The 20054-nt window shown below is 48.4% G+C and overlaps 2 protein-coding genes across 3 annotated transcripts in view; both read right to left on the reverse strand.

The window, feature by feature from the left end:
* The window catches only part of LOC127046810 (uncharacterized), a 278001-nt gene that overhangs the window by 104972 nt on the left and 152975 nt on the right, over window positions 1–20054 (reverse strand). The window lies entirely within an intron of this gene.
* Window positions 14081–20054, reverse strand: part of YBX3 (Y-box binding protein 3) — a 50525-nt gene continuing 44551 nt past the window's right edge. For both annotated transcript variants that reach the window (XM_050944321.1, XM_050944331.1), the window contains one exon: window positions 14081–14627. The gene's annotated coding sequence lies outside the window, so the exon portion shown is untranslated. The remainder of the gene's footprint in view (window positions 14628–20054) is intronic.

Genomic DNA, 20054 nt, shown 5'->3' on the forward strand with positions numbered 1-20054 from the left:
GCTCTACCAGACGCTGGAGCATGTCAGTTTGATCACTCTTTCACGGTGAACAAAACTATTCACATTACATAGCACGTGATTTCAGTACAAGGTCACATTTTGCTTCTTAATATTGAGTATCTGTGGCATTGGTGTTAGAGATCACAGACGCAGGCCCGGGCAACAGAATTTGGCTTGCATGCAGCCATGGTAAGCCATTGTCTTTTGGCTTCTGCAGCTTCATATATCCAGCGCCTTCCTTTCCCACATACCAAGCAAAGCCCGTTGAGTGCTGTAGTTTTCCTGTTAACGTGCAGCAGCAGAAACCAAACTAACCCCCCTGCCCTAACCAATTTTCTGGGATGATCACTTTACCTCTCCCCCTACCGAATGGCTGGTATCAGGGAAGATCCCTGCTAGCCAAACGTGAAAAGCTCAGCTCCAATGCCTCCCCTCCCCCAGCTTGGCTAACTGCAGGGAAGGATTTCTTTTCAGCCACAGGCAAACAGCCCAGTAGAAACAGCCACCTCTGTCTCCTTAATTAAATTCCCTTATTTCAACCAGGTTATCATGAACAATATCACTCTCCTGAGGATAACACAGCAAGATAAAGAACGGATATTGCTTGAATGCCAGAAAACACTGGGACCATAGGCTGCCAGGCTTTGTCATGCAACGATACCAGATTACTTGCTACTAGCATGGCATGGTCAAGTGTCCTACCATGGAGGACGGAATAAAGCTGCACTGCTCAGAAACCTTCTGCAAAGGCTTTTGGAGTACCTCCAGGAGAGCTTCATGGAGATGTCCCTGGAGGATTTCCGCTCCATTCCCAGACACGTTAACAGACTTTTCCAGTAGCTGTACTGGTCGTTAATGCATCTCAAGTCCTCAGGGCAAATTAATCTTTAAAAAATGCTTGCTTTTAAACCATGTTTTATATTTACAAAGGTACACTCAACAGATGTTCCTTCCATGGCTTCATGGTCTGGGATACTGCCTTTGGAGGGTTGGGAGGGTACTTCAGTCAGGCTGAGAAAAAAATCCTGGCTGTTGGGGAGAATGGTGTGCTGTGTGCTCTCTGCAAGCTCGTCCTTCCCCTTCTCCTCCTCATCTTCCCTGTCCACAGAATCCTCAGGCATGGCTGAGATTACCCCCTCCTTGGAATCCACAGTCAGGGATGGGGTAGTGGTGGCGGCTCCCCTTAGAACTGCATGCAGCTCAGCGTAAAAGCGTCATGTCTGCGACTCTGCCCCGGACCTTCTGTTTGCTTCTTTGGTTTTCTGGTAGGCTTATCTGAGCTCCTTAACTTTCACGCAGCACTGTAGTGAGTCCCTATTGTGGCCTCTCTCCATCGTGCCCTTGGAGATTTTTTCAAACATTTTGGCATTTTGTCTTTTGGAACATAGTTCTTCTAGCACAGAATCCTCTCCTCATATAGCGATCAGATCCAGTACCTCCCATACAGTCCATGCTGGTGCTCTTTTTCGATTCTCAGACTGCGTGGATACCCAGGGGTGGTTCTAGACATTTCGCCACCCCAAGCATGGCGTCATGCCGCGGGAGGCTCTCTGCCGCTCGCCAGTCTCACAGCTCCAGTGGACCTCCCACAGGCATGCCTGCGGAGGGTCTGCTGGTCCCGTGGCTTCGCTGGAGCTGTGGGACCAGCGGACCCTCTGCAGGCACGCCTGCGGGACGGCCACCAGAGCCGCGGGACCAGCGGATCCTCCACAGGCATGCCACCGAAGGCACTCTGCCTGCCGTCCTCCTGGCGACTGGCACAGCGCTCCCCGTGGCATGCCACCCCAAGCACGCGCTTGGCGTGCTGGGGCCTGGAGCCGCCCCTGTGGATACCTGTGCTGATGAGTTCTGCATGGTCACTTGTGCTGATAAGCTCTCCACGCTGGGCAAATAGGAATGAAATTCAAAAATTCCCGGGGCTTTTCCTGTCTACTTGGCCAGTTCATTGGAGTTCAGATTGCTGTCCAGAGCGGTCACAATAGTGCACTGTGGGATAGCTCCCGGAGGCCAATACCATCAAATTGCGGCCACACTAACCCTAATTCGAAATGGCAATACCAATTTCAGCGCTACTTCCCTAGTTGGGGAGGAGTACAGATATCGATATTAGGAGCCCTTTATATCTCAATAAAGGGCTTCGTTGTGTGGACGGGTGCAGAGTTAATTCAGTTTAACGCTGCTAAATTTGAGATAAACTCATAGCTTAGACCAGGCCTAGAAGTCTCTATTAGCTAGATTGGGAGAAAGGATGGCCCAGTACTTGGGGAACTGGCCTGGGGTGTGGGAGATTCATTCCCAGCTCTATCATGGACCATACCTCATTCTGCAGCAGGGGTCCTAACAAGATGGCCCACTTGGATAAATCCGACTATTGAAAATGACACCCCTACAACTGAGTCAGTCACAGGGTACATGCTAGATTGGGGGGACTGTAAGTTCATAGAATCAGCCCTTGAAATGAGATTTTAGAGACCAGTAAGAATATTTTTATCTTAATTAATGCAAGACTTTGGCCTTAGCAAACAAGAAATGCAGGGAGAAGCACCACCCTGAACAGAAGTGTAAATGCAGTAGGGCTGTCAAGCAATTAAAAAAATTAATCACAATTAATCACACCATTAAACAATAACAGAATACCATTTATTTGACTATTTTTGTATATTTTTTACATTTTCAAATATATTGATTTCAATTACAACACAGAATACAAAGTGTACAGTGCTCACTTTATATTTATTTTTTATTACAAGTTCGCACTGTAAAAAGACAAAAGAAATAGTATTTACGTGCCAGATGCGCATACTTCAACCACCATTCCAGAGGACATGCATCCATGCTGATGATGAGTTCTGCTCGAAAAGCATCCAAAGCAGTGTGGACCACTGCATGTTCATTTTCATTGTCTGAATCAGATGCCGCCAGCAGAAGGCTGATTTTCTTTTTTGGTGGTTCAGGTTCTGTAGTTTCCGCATCAGAGTGTTGCTCTTTTAAGACTTCTGAAAGCATGCTTCCTACCTCCTTCCTCTCAAATTTTGGAAGACACTTCAGATTCTTAAATCTTGGGTCGAGTGCTGTAGCTATCTTTACAAGTCTCACATTGCTACCTTCTTTGTGTTTTGTCAAATCTGCAGTGAAAGTGTTCTTAAAACGAATATGTGCTGGGTCATCATCTGATACTGCCTTAACATGAAATATATGGCAGAATGAGGGTAAAACAGAGAAGAGGACATACAATTCTCCCCCAAGGAGTTCAGTCACAAATTTAATTAACACTTTTTTTTAAACGAGCATCATCAGCATGGAAGCATGTCCTCTGGAATGATTGCCAAAGCATGAAGGGGCATATGAATGTTTAGCGTATCTGGCACGCAAATACTTTCCAATGCTGGCTACAAAAGTGCCATGCAAATGCCTGATCTCACTTCCTGGTGACACTGTAAATAAGAAGAGGGCAGCATTATCTCCTGTAAATGTAAACAAACTTGTTTGTCTGAGCAATTGGCTGAAGAAATAGGACTGAGTGGACTTTTAGCCTCTGAAGTTTTACATTGTTTTGTTTTTGAGTGCAGTTGTATAGGGAGACTTTGGCAAATCAGTAAAGTGCCTGAAACCATTATGGCTTATTGTTAAAGACAGCCTAGTCAGCAAGCTGTTAAAAGCAAGTCTCAGCTTGACCAAGGCAGGAGGGGAGTGGGGGTTAGGGTGCCAGGGCAGCTTGACCCTGCATCCTTCCTGATAAGAATCATGTTGAAGTTGCTGATACATGTGTTTTTAAAAATAGGATATGCCCCTGGAATGTCTATTGAGGTCTCAAGGCTGCAAGTTCTGGAAAAACCAAGACCTGGTTAATCAATAATCAGAAGGAACCTGTTGCTTGAAACTGCTTACTTAACAAGGTTTCTTTAAGGGACATGTCATTCTATTACTAATGTATAAATAAGGGGACTTATTTGGGGAACTCTTCGGGACTGGTCTCTTCCTCTGGATGCATCTTGTTCCCCACCAGCAGACAGGCTGCCACTGTGCTACTCAAGAACCACACTCAGCATTGGTAATTATCCAGGGTTGGGGGTGTTTTACTAAACTGTTGTGGATGTGTGTAAGTGCTTGAGACTAGGAAAGTTTAGCTTTAAGTGAAGGCACTCCTGTGTTGTCCTGTTTGTACCAGCATCTATTGGTCGGACAGCTGTGTATCCTCTGATTTCTTTCCTGACACCTCCTCGCACAGAGTAAAGTTACCAAGAGCTTTGGTTTGAAAGAACACCAGGTAACACAGTTATGTAACATAAAAAAAAAATCTACATTTGTAAGTTCAACTTTCAGAACAAAGATTGCACTACATTACTTGTATGAGGTGAGTTGGAAAATACTATTTCTTCTATCATTTTTACAGTGCAAATATTTGTAATCAAAATATACACTTTCATTTCAATTACAACACAGAATACAAGATATGTATGGAAATGCAGAAAAACATCCACAATATTTAATAAATTTCAATTGGTAGTGTCTTGATTAAAAGAGCGATTAAAACTGCAATTAATCATGATTAATTTTTTTAATCATGATTTTTTGAGTTAATCGCATGAGTTAACTGTGATTAATCAACATCCCTAAAATGCAGCCCACAGGCAGTGGTGTCATAATGATGCATACAGGTTAAACATTAAGGTGAATTTTCCCCGAGGTATGTGGCACGAGGCTCTGCAGTTCAGCATGTGGGAGCACTGACAGAGCTAGGGATAAGGAGGTTACTCACCCTGTGCAGTAACTGATTTTCTTTGCTCAGAGATTTTTACAGCAGTATTCATACCAGTCATGCACGTGCAGAGCCTGCCCCTCGCCCGCTAGGAGTGTACCTTAATAGTACGCGCGCACGACCAGTCTCCCCAGTTCCTTCTCTACAACAGAGGCTACCCCAACTCCGAAGTAGAGGGGAGGAGGGTGGGTAGTGGAGCACCCACAAGGACACTCATCTCGAAGAACATTAGTTACTGCACAGGGTGAGTAACTTCCTCTTGTTCTTTGAGAGATGTCCCTGTTGGTGCTCCACTCCAGGTGATTGAAAAGCAGTGTGTCTCAAGGAAGTAGGGACTTCGGATTTGATAGAAATGCAGTAGATAATACAGCTTTGCCTAACAGTGTATCAGAGAGAGGGCCTTGAATAAGGGCATAGTGCTTAACAAATGTTCAGAAGTCCAAGTGGCCACTTTACAGATGTCAGCCAGGGGAACTTCGCATAGAAAAGACATGGAGGTAGCCACAGATCTAGTGGTGTGAATTCTGATGCCAGCTGGAGGTGTAACTTTCTTTACCTCATAGCACAGTTGGATACACTCAGAAATCCAGTTTGAAAGTCTCTGGGTAGAAATAGGTGTCCCTATGGAACACTCTGTGATGGAGACAACAAGTCTAGAAGAGTTCCTAAGGCGCTTGCTTCTATCCAAATAGAAGGACAAAGCCCTGCATACATCTAACATATGCATTGTGGATAAGAGTTTGCATGTGGTTTAGGAAAGAAAGTTGGTAGGTGTATCGACTCATTGATGTGGAATGACAAAGGAACTTTGGAAGGAATTTGGGGTGTAATCAGAGGATAACCTTGTCCTTAAAAAATAGTATATATGGTGGGTCTGCCATGAGAGCTGCTATTTCTCCTGCCCATCTGGCAGAGGTGATTGCCACTAAGAATGCTGTTTTCATAGAGAGGTGTAAGAGGGAGCAAGTGGCTAGGGGCTAGAATGATTGTTGAGTTAAACAGGATAAGACTAAGTGTAGGTCCCACAGAGGGGTAGGAAGTTTAATCTCTGGATATAGGTACTGGTGTCCTTTGAGAAAACGCTTGGTGACTGGATGAGCAAAAACAGAGGTATCATTGATCTTGTCATGAGAAGTTGTAATAGCAGCTAACTGGACTTTGATGGAGCTGAAAGAAAGGCCCAATTGCTTGAGGTCTAATAGGTAGTCAAGTATGAGCGCAAGAGGTGCAGAAGTAGGAAGAAGTTAAGTTGAGCACCATAGTGTGAATCGCTTCCACTTTTGGAGATAGCAGAACACAATCTACTCGCATCACCTATGTAGGAGCACCCTTTGAACCTGCTCAGAGCACGCTAATTCGTTTTGGGAGAACCAGGTAGGAACCAAGCTTTGAGATGAAGCATGGACAGGCTGGGTTGAAGAAATTGGCCGTGTTGCTACGATAGGAGGTTTGAGTGAGGAGCAATGAAATTGGTGGGTGGATTGACATTCTGGTGAGAAACTGAAACCACAGTTGTCTGGGCCACGATGAAGCAATCAGAATTACTGTGGCATGATCTGTCCATATCTTTGTTAGAATCTGTGGAGAACTGGTATTGGAGAAAATGTATATAGCAAGTCCTGGTGCCATTGGATCATGAATGCATCTCCCAGGGAATGTTTGCCCAGCAATATTCAGGACATTTAGTGTTTTTCACAGTTGTGAAAAGGTCTATGGTTGGGTAGCCCCAAATGCAGAATATGTTGTGGATGATCATCTCGTTTATCTCCCAGCTCCAGGAAGATAGGTGGCTGATATCCGAATGTTGTTTGCAAAGCACCAATTCCAGAGCTTCATAGCTTCTGTGAAAAGCAAGAGAGAGAGAGCTCCTCCCTCCTGTTTACACAGAACATGCAGGCGATGTTGTCTGTCATTATCCATACATGTTGGCTCTGGATTAATGGGAGGAAGAGAGGGCAGGCATTGCGTATGGCTCAAAGTTCTAGGACATTTATAAAAAGCGACAGAGTCCTGTGGCACCTTATAGACTAACAGGTATATTGGAGCACAAGCTTTCGTGGGTGAATACCCACTTCGTCAGATGCATGTGAAATAAGTCTGCTGGTCTATAAGGTGCCACAGGACTCTGTCGCTTTTTACAGATCCAGACTACATGGCTACCCCTCTGATACTAGGACATTTATGTGTAGGGAGGTTTCGGTTGAAGACCATAGCCCTTGGGCTGTGTGGTGAGACGTGTGCTCCCCTCCCACCCTTGAGGGATGCATTGGTAGTCTTTATGAGGGATGGAGCATCCCTGAGAAAGGGAACTCCTGAGCAGAGGTTGGAGGGAAACTGTCCACCATAGGAGAGAATCTTTGACTCTGCAAGGTATGGATAGAGGCTTGTTTAGAGCACGTATATTTGGTCTCATGTATAGTCGTGCATTTTTTACCACAAAAGTGCATGATGCCATGTGACCTGATAGTTGTAGACAGTCTCGAGCGGTGACCTGAAGGCTGTTGCAAAGTTGCGTGGCCAATAGTTTTATGGTGTTGAAGTGGTCGGATGGGAGAGATGCTATTCCCATCCGGGAATTGGGGTGTGCTTCTATGAACTCCAGGTGCTGGGTAGGAGATAATGTGGATTTAATTTTATTTGAAGACCAAGGGATGGGAAGCAAGTGACAGTGAGCTGCATGAATTGAAGCACTTCACTGAGCATTGAGGCTTTGAGGAGACAATCATCGAGGTAAGGAAATATTATGACCCCTTGTTTCCTGAGGTAGGCAGTGACTACGGCTAGGAGCTTGGAAAAAACATGAGGGGCAGTGGATAAGCCGAAGGGTAGCACCCTATATTGAAAATGTGTTGAGCAGAGGCTAAAATGAAGGAAACGTCGGTGGGCCGGATGTATAGTCATGAAAATAGGCGTCCTGTAGGCTGAGGACTGAAAACCAATTGCCCTGCTCCAGTGCTGGGGTTATAGTGGTGAGGTAACCCTTTCGAACTTCTGCTTTTTGATAAATTTGTCGAGCCGCCTGAGGTCGAGGATCGGTTGCCATCCCCTGGTTTTCTTTTCTGTTAAGAAATAATGGAAATAAAACCCCTTCCCTCTGTGTCATTTGGGCATGAGTTCCCCTGCTCCCAATAGAAGGATATGTTGTATTTCTTGGAGGAGCAGTTGCTCGTGAGAGGGGTCCCTGAAGAGGGGTGGGGAGGATGGGTGGGAGGCAAGGATAGGAAAGGGATGGAATAGCCAATTGTGATGACCTCTGTAACCCACTTGTCGGTGGTAATGTTCTGCCATTGATGAGAGAATGGTTGTAGGTGGTGTCCAAAAATAGGGACATGCAGTGTAAGCGCTGAAGTGGGAACGCTGTTTTCTAAACCCTGCTTGTTAGTCAGAGGGGGTTGAGACGCTGCCAAGGAATTGGGACAGTGACACTGGTATCTTGGTCTCTAGCATTGCGGTTGTTGTTGCTCATGTGATCTATGGATTTGCTGGGTATATGTGGGGTAGCGTGGATGCTGGTAAGGTTAATATCTATATTGTCACCTTCTGGTCATAGGGGTTTGAATTCCTAGAGACTGGAGAGTTGCCCTTGAGTCTTTCATTGAATGAAGTACATCGTTTGTCATTGAGGCAAAGAGTTTGTTTCCATCAAAGGGAAGATCTTCAATGATATTCTGGACCTCCCAGGGAAAGGAAGAGGAGGAAAGCCATGAACCTCGGCACATGACCACTGCTGTAGCAGTGCATCTTGCTGCAGTGTTGGCTGCATCAAGAGCCTCTTGAAGAGTGATACGTAAGATGATTTGTCCCTCGGAAACTAGAGCTGTGAATTGTTGTTTTTTTTTTTCCGGAATGTCATCAATAAAATCCATGAATTTGTTGTAATTTTTGTGGTCATATTTTGCCAGAACAGCAGTATAATTAGCAGTGCGAAATTGTAACGTGGAAGATGCATATACTTTACATCTAAGCAGATATAATCACTTACTGTCCTTGTCGGATGGGTTGGAGCGGGGAAACTGGTGTTTGGTCTTTTGGTTGACTGAATCTACTACCAGTGAGTTTGGCGCTGGATAAGTGAAAAGGAATTCAGAGCCCTTTACAGGTAGGTAGACAGACTTGTAGCGGGAGTCTGCCAGATGGCCTTAACAGGTTCCAAAAGGGCTGCATTGATTGGTAATGCAATCCTAGAAGAAGAGGGCTGCAGGATGTCCGTTAACTCATGCTGCTCTTCAGGAACTTCCTCCAAGTTAATTTTTAACTCACTGGCAACTCTTTTGAAAAGGTCTTGAAATTTTGAGAAGTCATCCAAAGATGTCAGAGGAGGAGGAGGAAATAAGGCTTCATTAGGTGTAACAACTGGGTCTACTGGGTTTGAGGCAGGTCATAACTGATCCTGCAGTTGTGATGGTGCTGCCTGGTGCCTTACAGCAGTAGCAGGTTCACCAGCTGGCGGTGCTGGGCCAGGTGTCATGCCTGGTTGCGGTGGCACAGCGAGTGTGGTCTCCAGGATAAGATACCCATGGGGACCAATAGTGCTACTGTGGTGGGAAGGGCATAGGTGGTGCCATCCAGGGGTTTACACACCATGGGGCAGGATCCTGAACGTAGGACGAGGTAATTTTTCTATGACTTCTATTGATTGGAGTCTGAGGGTAGGAGATTTGATATGGTAAAAATTCCCTCTGCAGTCCAGCTTCCTCATCACTGGAGAAAGGCTGTCGGGACCCTGACTGAGCATTTGGAGAGAAGTAGGCATTAAGTAGGGGTGACTGCAGGATAGGTGATATCAGCAGGTCCGTTGACTGTGTAAATTGCAATGATGGAGCTCCTCTGTGAGGTGAGGGCTGTGCAAGAGAAATCTGCTGTGAAGAAAAGTTCCTCTGCACCGCTGTCCTAAGCATTGTTTCACTGCCGGCCAGCTCAGCGGGTTCCTGGAAAGCACTAGCAGCCTGCAGGGGGTCAGGCATGTCAGCACTGCTTCTGTTGCCATGCCAAATGGTGCCATATGAAAGGCAGGCAACTGGAAGCCTGAAGCCTCGGCACCATAGTTTTGCAGTACCGCAGCAGCCACAGGCTGGTTATGCGTGGCGCTGGAGGAGCCCGGAGCATCAAAAGTGTTCATCCGGGGAAGAGCCGGGAGGGAGGCTGTAGACCTGCTCAGGGAAGTCTCCCGTGAAGTAGTTCCCTTTGCAGGTGAGAGAAGGTGTTTTTTGAAGTCTTTTTTGTCCTTCTTGGGGGCGGGAGGGGAGAAATGACGCTGTCGCATGCAGCGGAACAGGTGTTGGCACCAGGTCTGAAGCTGACCCTAAGGATTTTTGAAGGAGGAGCAATTTTATTTTCAGCTCCCTGTCCTCCTATGCCCTAGATTTAAGCTTGCTGCAGTGGGCAAATTCGGGGGGGGGGGGGGTGGATGTGGAACTCCCCCAGACATTTTATGCATTTTGAATGGCCATCTGACAGAGGGATGGCATCATTGCAGGTAGAGCAGCGCTTAAAAGCCTGGGGACCTAGGCATGTTGGAAGCAGCTGCCACTGACAGGAATGAAGAAAAAAAACTGGAGAGAAAAAGATAGAAAAGTGGTTACTAAGTACTACTGGTAACAAACTAACTAGAAAGGTAATTGTAACAAAGGGAGAGAAAGTCTCCAGCAAGTCTGCTGAGCTCCCTCTCAGGCCAGGAACGGTAGAGAAGGAACTGAGACCGGTTGCGCACACGTACTATTAAGGTACACTGAGAGTGGGGGCAGGCTCTGCACGTGTGTGACTGGTATGAGTACTGCTGTTAAAATCTCTGAGGGAAGGGACACACCAACACCTGGAGTGGAGCACCCACCGGGACATCTCTCAAAGAAGTGGGTATTCTAATATAATTGAACAGTATTAACTGCTACAAGGCAGGACTGTGGTGAACTGGGAAAGCTATGGGAAGGATGGAACAAGAGTTCCAGCTCTTTCCTGCATTGAGCTTGCAGTTTTCCTTATGAGCCCTCGTCCAGACTAACCCGCGGCATCGGCGGGTTAAAATCGATTGCTCGGGGATCGATATATCGCGTCTAGTCTGGACGCGGTGTATCGATCCCCGAGCGCGCTTACATCTATTCCGGAACTCCATCAATCCGAACGGAGTTCCGGAATCGACGCGGAGAGCCGCGGACATCGATGCCGCACCGTCCAGACTGGTGAGTACCTCGATTTTAGAAATTCGACTTCAGCTACGTTATTCTCGTAGCTGAAGTTGCGTATCTAAAATCGATTTTAATTCCTAGTCTGGACGTGGCCTTAGAGTGTCTCAACATGAGACTTAATAACTAATCCCAAAAGTGAACAGGGCATTTCCATTGCAATCACCAGATGGGGGCTGGCTTTTCAGTTCCAATTTAGGTTCCATCACATTCACACACAGAAAGCGACAGGAGCAAGTGGGGCACAGAAAATATAAAATACCCCAACTTACCTGCACTGCAGCTGTTAGCAAGATGCCTTGGATCTCAGCTCTCCCATCTGACACCCTGCATCTTACTGTAAACCGAAGAAGTCAGTCCCCACAGAATTTGATATGATTTTTAATTATTAAGCTGCCTGCAGAATACAGGGCACCAGTAACAGCAAGGCAACCAGAAAAGGAGAAATGGACAACCATCCCACACAATGCTCCCTGCTGCTTAATCACATAGATGTGCAGATGGCATATGTAAGACTTTAACCCTTTAAACCCTTCTCTTTTTGCAGCATTCTACAGAAGGGAAATGGTAAGATTTGCAGCTAGCAAAAGGAAGGTGTGCATGTGGAAGCAAGCAGACATATGGTTTAATATATGTGTGTGTGGAGTAGGTGGAGCTCTTGCCAGTTAAACAGGCAGGAAAGCATAAAGTGGTACAGTTAGAGGGATGGGTGGTTCAAGTATTCAACATTCTGGAGGAGATTGACCACTAGGAGTGGAGTCATGGCACTTGCAAGAGGAGTCCGGAAATTAGGACAGGCACTGGGTGGGAATGTGACTGAGCTTGGCTGCAGGCAGATAGGGATTAGACAGTTCTTTTGGGAGCATTAGCAGCAGGATTAGCACATGCTGGGTGGAGGTGCTAAATAAAGTTCAACCACCAACCCACACAAGAATGAGAACTTTCTTTTCCCAGGCCATTACAGTCAGGAATCTTATACTGATTTCATATAAAAAGCTTCTGTTAGCCCCATGGGATCTATCTTGCTGCTGTGGAATGGAGGCTTGTTTCAGGGACCTTTGCAGTTTAAGACCCTCACCCGAGTGACAGTGAACTTGTAAATTTAGGGCCCTAATGCCTGACTGAAGCCAAAGCCTGATGGAATAGGTATCCTGGTTTCCCCCTCCCACTCACACAGCATGGCCCTTGAACCAGGGGCTCCTGTGGTAAAAAAAATGGTTACCAATGTTATGTAACCATTGTTGTTCAAGATGTATTTCACATGTCCATCCCACTCATGGTTTGCAGTGACCACAAACAGTTGGACTGGTAAATGGACCTGTTTAGTCCCGACTACATAGAATGACAAAGTTTTTCTAACATCTAGGGTGTGTTAGTGTTGCACCTCCCTATTGACATGTCGTTTTGGATAAAATGTAGGTAAATATATGGAAATTAGATACCACATTAGAATGGAATCTCAGATGACAGCAGAAATTTATTTTATCTTTATAAGGCGGTTTGGATGCAGTTCAGAAACCCTCCTGACCAAAGTGATGGCTACTAGGAAAGCCAACTTTAGTGATAGATACAGCAAGGAAAATGTTGCTAGAGATTCAAAATGGAGGCTCCATGAATCTTGACTAAACTAAGATCAAGTCCCAGGGGGAGAGAAGGGGAGACAGGTTCCCTAGCTAAAGGCACAACTTTTCCAGGCCCTTCAAAAATCTGTCAAATTGTTAGAAAAAAAATACATAAAACAGTTGTCCATGAGAATGGAAAGCTGATACTGTTGCCAAGTGGACCTTGAAAGCAGTAACTGCCAGCCATTGCTATTGTAGGTATAATAGTCCAGGATATGCAAGATTGAAGACTGCATTGGTAAAACTCCAGATTAATGAGAACAGAGGGAAAAATGTTTCCATTTTGACATGTAAGCAGACCTGGTGGAAGGCTTTCCACTATTTAACAAGCCACTGCAAACTTTTTTTCTGGGCAAGACTCATCCTTAGGAGTTACCCATGGAGCTTCCAAGCTCTTAAATGAAGCACCTGCAGCTTCAGGTGGAGCAGCTGACTGATTTTGGGAGATTAAGTCTGGGTCTAATGGAAGTAAAACTGGAACCTCCACTGACAGATGCAGAAGAGTGGAGAATTACTCCTGCTGGGGCCATTAGTATAACCTGAGAGCATGGTCCCATTTGATCTTTACCAACACTTTGTGTAGGAGCGTGATCAGAGAAAAAGTGTAGCCGAGCTTGTTCGATCAGTGTAGAAGGAAAGCCTCGAGAACTGGGACTGTGACCTTGTAGGATGCAACAATGATAGACCTATTTGCGACCAAAACCAACAGGAAATGCTATCTGGATACATCTGTGCAGAGAGAGACCACTGTGAGAACAGGCTTTTCCCCTTGATTCGAGGTAATGATCCAGAATATGAGCTTCCCCTCAACACTTTAAGCAGCTTGAGTGTGGGTTGCACACAGGCATTGGCCTAACAAAAGCGATGCAGGGTTTGAAGTCTGGTGACTGAAGCATCCCTCTGCACAGAGAAATGGAAATCCCAAACCAGGGACTGAAAGAGAAACTAATCCTGCCTACACTCTAAGTACTAATCTACTATAACACCAAAAAACTATTATAAATGTTCAACAAACTACAGTAAAAATTTACTAAGGCATGCCAAGCAATTCCAATGACTGTCACAGGCAGTATGAAGCAACTGAGGAGGCTCTGGGGAAGGCTGGACCCTTTATACTAGCATACAGTGGCATGCAGCAGAGGGCACTCAAACTGCCCTGATGGGTACCACTGAGGGGAAAAATTTCCAACAATTGCAGGTGGGGCACATTCACACAAGGGTGGAATGTGCAGTCACTCAAAGAAGGGGATACATAGTTTGGTTGTGACAGCAGGAGGGTAGTCCCAAGGAGGGGACATTACAGCTGCTTTTTGACAACTGGACACTGGCTGTGATGGCACAAAGTTGACACAACACAAGCATGTCGGAATTCTTCTGTAGTGTCCAGCATGCTTTTGGGCGCTGTAAACAAATCAAGTGTACTCATAAAACAACAAAATGATAGCTGCTGTTAAAGTGCTGAAAGAACAAAGTCAGTAGTTCAGGCTGTTTTAAAAGTAAACATGGAAGAGACATGTACCTTTCATTTGTTTTGTTTTTTGGAAGTTAAATCACTTTTATTTGTGAGGAACGTCACCCACACTGCACATTTTCATATAGATCTTACAAAGGAAAGCAGAAATTTCTCCTCCCCGTATCCTGAAATTAAACAGGACTAGCACAAAAACAAACAAATACCTCATCACACCCGGGAGGTTTTAGCACCAGCATCCAGTAAAAAAGCTTTTGACTTAAAATTTTATTTCTTTGGTTGGGGTTTCCCCCCCACCTTCTCTTTTCTTAGTTTGGTACCAAAAGAAAAACTGGAGGGGAAAAAAAATTATATAATAGCGAAATGGTGAAATTTTAAAAAACCCCGCAGTTGTCATGGAAGCTGGGGAGGTCGCTCTCACTCTCACTCTCTCTCTATACGTCTGTTGCAGGCGTTCCCTGGATCTCGGCTGCTGGTATATTTTTTATTTCTCTTAAGTTCCGATGTTTCAAATCTTCATTGTTTTTGTCACTTGTTTTCATTTTATTGCTTGGATCTTTCTTTGGTGTTATTTTTGTTATTACACTTTAGGACACCTGTAGAAAAGGTCAAATTAAACAAGTGATTTCTTTATTTAATTCTTCAAATACTCCCCACTTGATTAATTCCTAGGCCTTGTCTGCACTAACTTTTAACCAAGTTTGTAGCTACATCAGCAAGGAATGTGGTATAAAACAATAAACCAGTAAGACTGTTGGCTCTAAGCACAACTTCTGTCCTTGTATAACACTGTTAGTAGCTGTGACCAATCACAGTGTGCTTCCCTTCTCACTGACCTTGTCTGGCACATGATTGTCTACTTGTAACCAGTTAAATCTCATTTATTTTGCAACGTAGACAGGGCCCCACTTCCCAACAACGCTTGTATAACCAGTTAGTTGCTCCACCTTCCTCCAAGATCTTTGAGTGGGTGGCAATCCTGCAGTGCACTGCATTCCAAGCTGCTGGTGCTGCTCTATGTGCATGTCCGCCAGGCACTCTGCCCCCTGCTGAGGTGCTATGCGACAGTACCAGATATTCCCAAAAAATGCACCAACATAGTGAGGCAGTGTAGCAAGTACAGAAACAAACACCATTGACACGTCTCATGACCTAGTTACAAAGATACTGTTGAGTCTCTTATATGCATATTGTCTAAAAACTGTCTGATGGAAAACTGACTTTACTGGAACAGTGTGTATCTCAATACAATCATAAAACAGTTTGATATTCCTTGAATGGACAGGAAGAAAAGCATGGAAAGACGGTTACTCACCTTTGTAACTGTTGTTCTTTGAGATGTGTTGCTCATATCCATTCCAGTTAGGTGTGCGCGCCGCGCATGCACGCTCGTCGGAAACTTTTTACCCTAGCAACTCCAGTGGGCCGGCAGGTCACCCCCTAGAGTGGCGCTGCCATGGCGCTTGATATATACCCCTGCCGGCCCACCCGCTCCTCAGTTCCTTCTTGCCGGCTACTCCGACAGTGGGGAAGGAGGGCGGGTGTGGAATGGATATGAGCAACACATCTCGAAGAACAACAGTTACAAAGGTGAGTAACCGTCTTTTCTTCTTCGAGTGATTGCTCATATCCATTCCAGTTAGGTGAATCCCAAGCCTTACCTAGGCGGTGGGGTCGGAGTGAGAAGTCGCAGCATGGAGCACTGCAGACCCAAAGGCCGCGTCCTCTCTGGACTGCTGGACCAGGGCGTAGTGGGAAGCAAAGGTGTGGACCGATGACCAGGTCACTGCCAGACAGATCTCCTGGATGGGCACACAGGCGAGGAAAGCCAGCGACGACGCCTGCGCCCTGGTAGAGTGCGCAGTCACACGGCCCGTAGGGACGTGGGCCAAGTCATAGCAGGTCCTGATACAGGACGTTACCCATGAGGATAACCTCTGCGAGGAAATGGGAAGCCCCTTCATGCGGTCCGCTACTGCCACAAAAAGCTGGGGGGGATTTGCGGAACGGTTTGGTTCTGTCCACATAAAACGCGAGAGCCCGAAGGACATCAAGCGAGTGGAGGTGTTGCTCCCTGCGTGACGAATGAGGCTTTGGGAAAAAAACAGGGAGGAAGATCTCCTGATTGACGTGAAAGGCTGAGACCACTTTGGGCAGAAAGGCAGGGTGCAGTCTCAGCTGTACCTTATCTTTATGGAAGACCGTATACGGGGGGTCTACCGTGAGGGCCCGGAGTTCCGACACCCGTCTAGCTGAAGTGATGGCTACTAAAAAGGCAGTCTTTCAAGAAAGATAGAGCAGGGAGCAAGTCGCAAACTGCTCAAAGGGGGCCCCATTAGCCGAGCCAGAACCAGGTTGAGATCCCAGGTAGGGTCAGGGGGTCGAACCTGGGGGTAGAGACGTTCTAGTCCCTTCAGGAATCTAGTCACCGTCGGGTGAGAGAAAACCGAGCGGCCATCCCCACCCGGGTGAAAGGTGGAGATAGCCGCCAGGTGAACCCGAAGGGACAATATCGCCAGGCCCTGTTGCTTGAGGGACCAAATGTAGTCCAAAATATTGGCGACCGAAACTTCCATAGGGAGGAAACCCCTCTCCATGCACCAACAGGAGAAACGCTTCCACTTGGCCGAGTACGTCGCTCTGGTGGAAGGCTTCCTGCTGCCCAGGAGCACCTCCCGTACCGGGGTAGAGCAGCGTAATTCGGATCTGGTCAGCCACGCAGGAGCCACGCTGCGAGGTGCAGTGACTGGAGGTCCGGGTGACAGAGACTGCCGTGGTCCTGGGTGATCAGGCCCAGGTGAAGGGGCAGGAGGACTGGGTTGGCTATGGCCAGATCCAGCAACATGGGGTACCAATGGTGCCTGGGCTACGCTGGAGCTATCATAATCACGCAGGCCCTGTCCGTGCGCACCTTCAGAAGGACCTTGTGGACCAGTGGGAACGGAGGGAACGCGCAGAACAAATGGGTCATCCACAGGATAAGGAAGGCGTCCGCTATAGACCCGGGTTCCCAGCCCTGAAAGGAGCAGAACGCCTGGCATTTCCTGTTCCCCTTGGACGCGAAGAGGTCCACACGGGGACAACCCCACCTCTGGAAGATCGAGAGGGCGACGTCCGGGCGAAGGGACCACTCGTGCGAGAGGAAGGATCTGCTCAGGCGGTCCGCCAGCATGTTCCGTACTCCGGGGAGGAAGGAAGCCGTGAGGTGAATGGAATGGGCTATACAAAAGTCCCAGAGTCGCATCGCCTCGTGACATAGGGGAGAGGATCTGGTGCCGCCCTGCTTGTTGATATAGTACATGGTCGTTGTGTTGTCGGTGAATACCGCGACACAACGACCTCGAAGCTGATGACAGAACGTTTGACAAGCAAGGCGGACCGCTCTCAACTCCCGCATGTTGATGTGTAAATCCACCTCCTGTGGGGACCACAGGCCATGTCCTCAGGGCTCCCAGGTGGGCCCCCCAGCCGAAATCTGAGGCATCCGTTGTTAGGGACACCGAGGGTTGGAGTGGGTGAAATGGGAGCCCCGCACACACGACAGACTGGTCTAGCCACCAGCCGAGGGAATCCAACACCCCCTGGGGGATTGTGACAAGCGTGTCTAGCGACTGTCTGGCCGGCCGGTATTGCGCGATGAGCCAAGATTGGAGGAGCCTCATGCGGAGCCGTGCATAACCTGTCACAAACGTGCAGGCTGCCATGTGGCCTAACAGGGTTAGGCATGTCCTTATAGAGGTCAGGGGGGCCGCCAGCAAGCGCTGAATGATGGCTGACAGCGACCGGAACCTGGGCAAACGGCAGAAGGGCCCTGGCCAAGGTGGAGTCCAGGACGGCCCCAATGAACTCTACCCTCTGCGAGGGGAGCAGAGTGGACTTGTCCACGTTGATCATGAGGCCCAAGGCAGTAAAAAGGCCGGTGATCCTGCGGATGTGGCTGCGGACCTGCAGCTCTGACGTGCCCGGAATCAGCCAATCGTCGAGGTAAGGGAACACGTGAATGCGACTGCGCCCAAGATGTGCGACAACGACAGCCATGCATCTGGTGAATACCCTCGGGGCCGTAGAGAGGCCAAACGGGAGGACCGCGAATTGGTAATGATGGCGGTCGACCACGAACCGAAGGAAACGTCTGTGGTGTGGCCATATGGCGATATGAAAGTAAGCGTCCTGCATGTCGAGGGCGGCATACCAGTCTCCAGGATCCAGAGATGGGATAATGGTCCCCAGGGATACCATGCGGAACTTCAACTTCACCAGATGTTTGTTGAGTTCCCGCAGGTCGAGGATAGGTCTGAGGCCTCCCTTGGCCTTGGGGATGAGGAAGTAGCGGGAATAAAACCTCTTGCCCTTCTCGTTCTCCGGAACCGCCTCTATGGCTCCTTTGTCGAGGAGTGTCTGCACCTCCTGGCGGAGGAATTGCTCGTGAGAGGGATCCCTGAAGAGGGACGAGGGTGGGGGGCGGGAGGGAGGGAAAGACATAAACTGCAGACGGTATCCCGTCTGCACAGTGCGTAAGACCCAGTGGTTGGATGTTATTTGGGTCCACGCCTGCTGGAAAAAACGAAAGGCGGTTGGAAAACAGGGGGGAAGGATCCGTGGGGGAAACTGGTACTACGCCCTCGGGCGCACCTTCAAAACGAAGGTTTGGGTCCAGGTGGGGCTTTGGAGGAGCTTTGGTTCTGCCCCCCTTGATTCCCCGACTGCCTGCGCCTGCAATTTCTGCCGCGGCGCCTATTGAGGTCCTGCCGCTGGCGGAACTGGGGGTACGGCCGGCGCTGCTGCTGTTGTTGCGGCCGGAAGGGTCTGCGTTGTGTCCCGGGCGTGTGCATCCCAAGGGAGCGCATAATGACCCGATTGTCCTTCAGACTTTTTAGTCTGGGGTCTGTCTTCTCCGAGAACAGGCCCTGGCCTTCGAACGGGAGGTCCTGGATGGTGTATTGGAGCTCCAGTGGAAGGCCAGAAACCTGAAGCCAGGAGATGCGGCGCATTGTAACCCCTGAGGCGAGGGTACGAGCAGCCGAGTTCGCTGTGTCCAAGGAGGCCTGCAACGAGGTTCTTGCGACCTTCTTGCCCTCGTCAAGAATTGCCGCAAATTCTTGACGCGCCTCCTGTGGCAACAGCTCTTTAAACTTATCCGCTGCCACCCAAGAGTTAAAGGCGTAGCGGCTAAGGAGGGCTTGCTGGTTGGAAACCCTGAGCTGAAGGGCCCACGCCGAATAGACCTTGCGGCCGAGGAGGTCCATACGCCTGGCCTCCTTGGATTTGGGAGCTGGGGCCTCTTGTCCATGACGCTCCCTCTCGTTCACCGACTGCACCACGAGGGAGCACGGTGTCGGGTGAACATAGAGGTACTCATAGCCCTTGGAGGGGGCCATGTACTTCCGCTCCACGCCACGTGCAGTAGGGGGGATGGAGGCTGGTGATTGCCAGATCGTATTGGCGTTGGCCTGGATCGTCCGAATAAAGGGCAGGGCGACCCTGGTGGGAGCATCTGAGGAGAGGATGCTCACGACGGGATCCTCGATCTCGGAGACCTCCTCAGCTTGCAGGCTCAAGTTCTGCGCTACGCGCCTGAGGAGGTCCTGGTGTGCCCTGAGATCGAGTGGGGGAGGGCTGGTGGAAGAAGTGCCTGCCACAGCCTCAATCGGGAGAAGACGATGAGGAGATCCCTGGCAAGAGAGTGTCCAGCGGGGGGTCTGTCTGAGCCCACGCCTCTGACTCCGGAGGGAGCTCAGGGTCCTACTGTTTTGACCTGTCCTCCTCGTCCGGAGGGGGGGGGAGGGCGAGACAGCGATGCCTCCGGCGCCCTGTGCTCAGTCGTCGCAGGCCTAGGAGGAAGCTGTTGGGGGCCCTGGGCTTGGTGATATGCCTAGGGTGTCCAGAACCCCCACCGCTGCGGTCCCTGGTCCTGTTGAGGAGAGTCTTGAAAAAGGGCCGCGTGCCTGTCTGTGCCCAGTGCATAAACACTGTCTGCCTGCGACGACACAGACGGCTGTCTGGAAGGCCATGGAGGGGCCGAA

The sequence above is a fragment of the Gopherus flavomarginatus genome, chromosome 1 (assembly GCF_025201925.1).
Source record: "Gopherus flavomarginatus isolate rGopFla2 chromosome 1, rGopFla2.mat.asm, whole genome shotgun sequence".
In the NCBI taxonomy this organism is placed as follows: domain Eukaryota; kingdom Metazoa; phylum Chordata; order Testudines; family Testudinidae; genus Gopherus; species Gopherus flavomarginatus.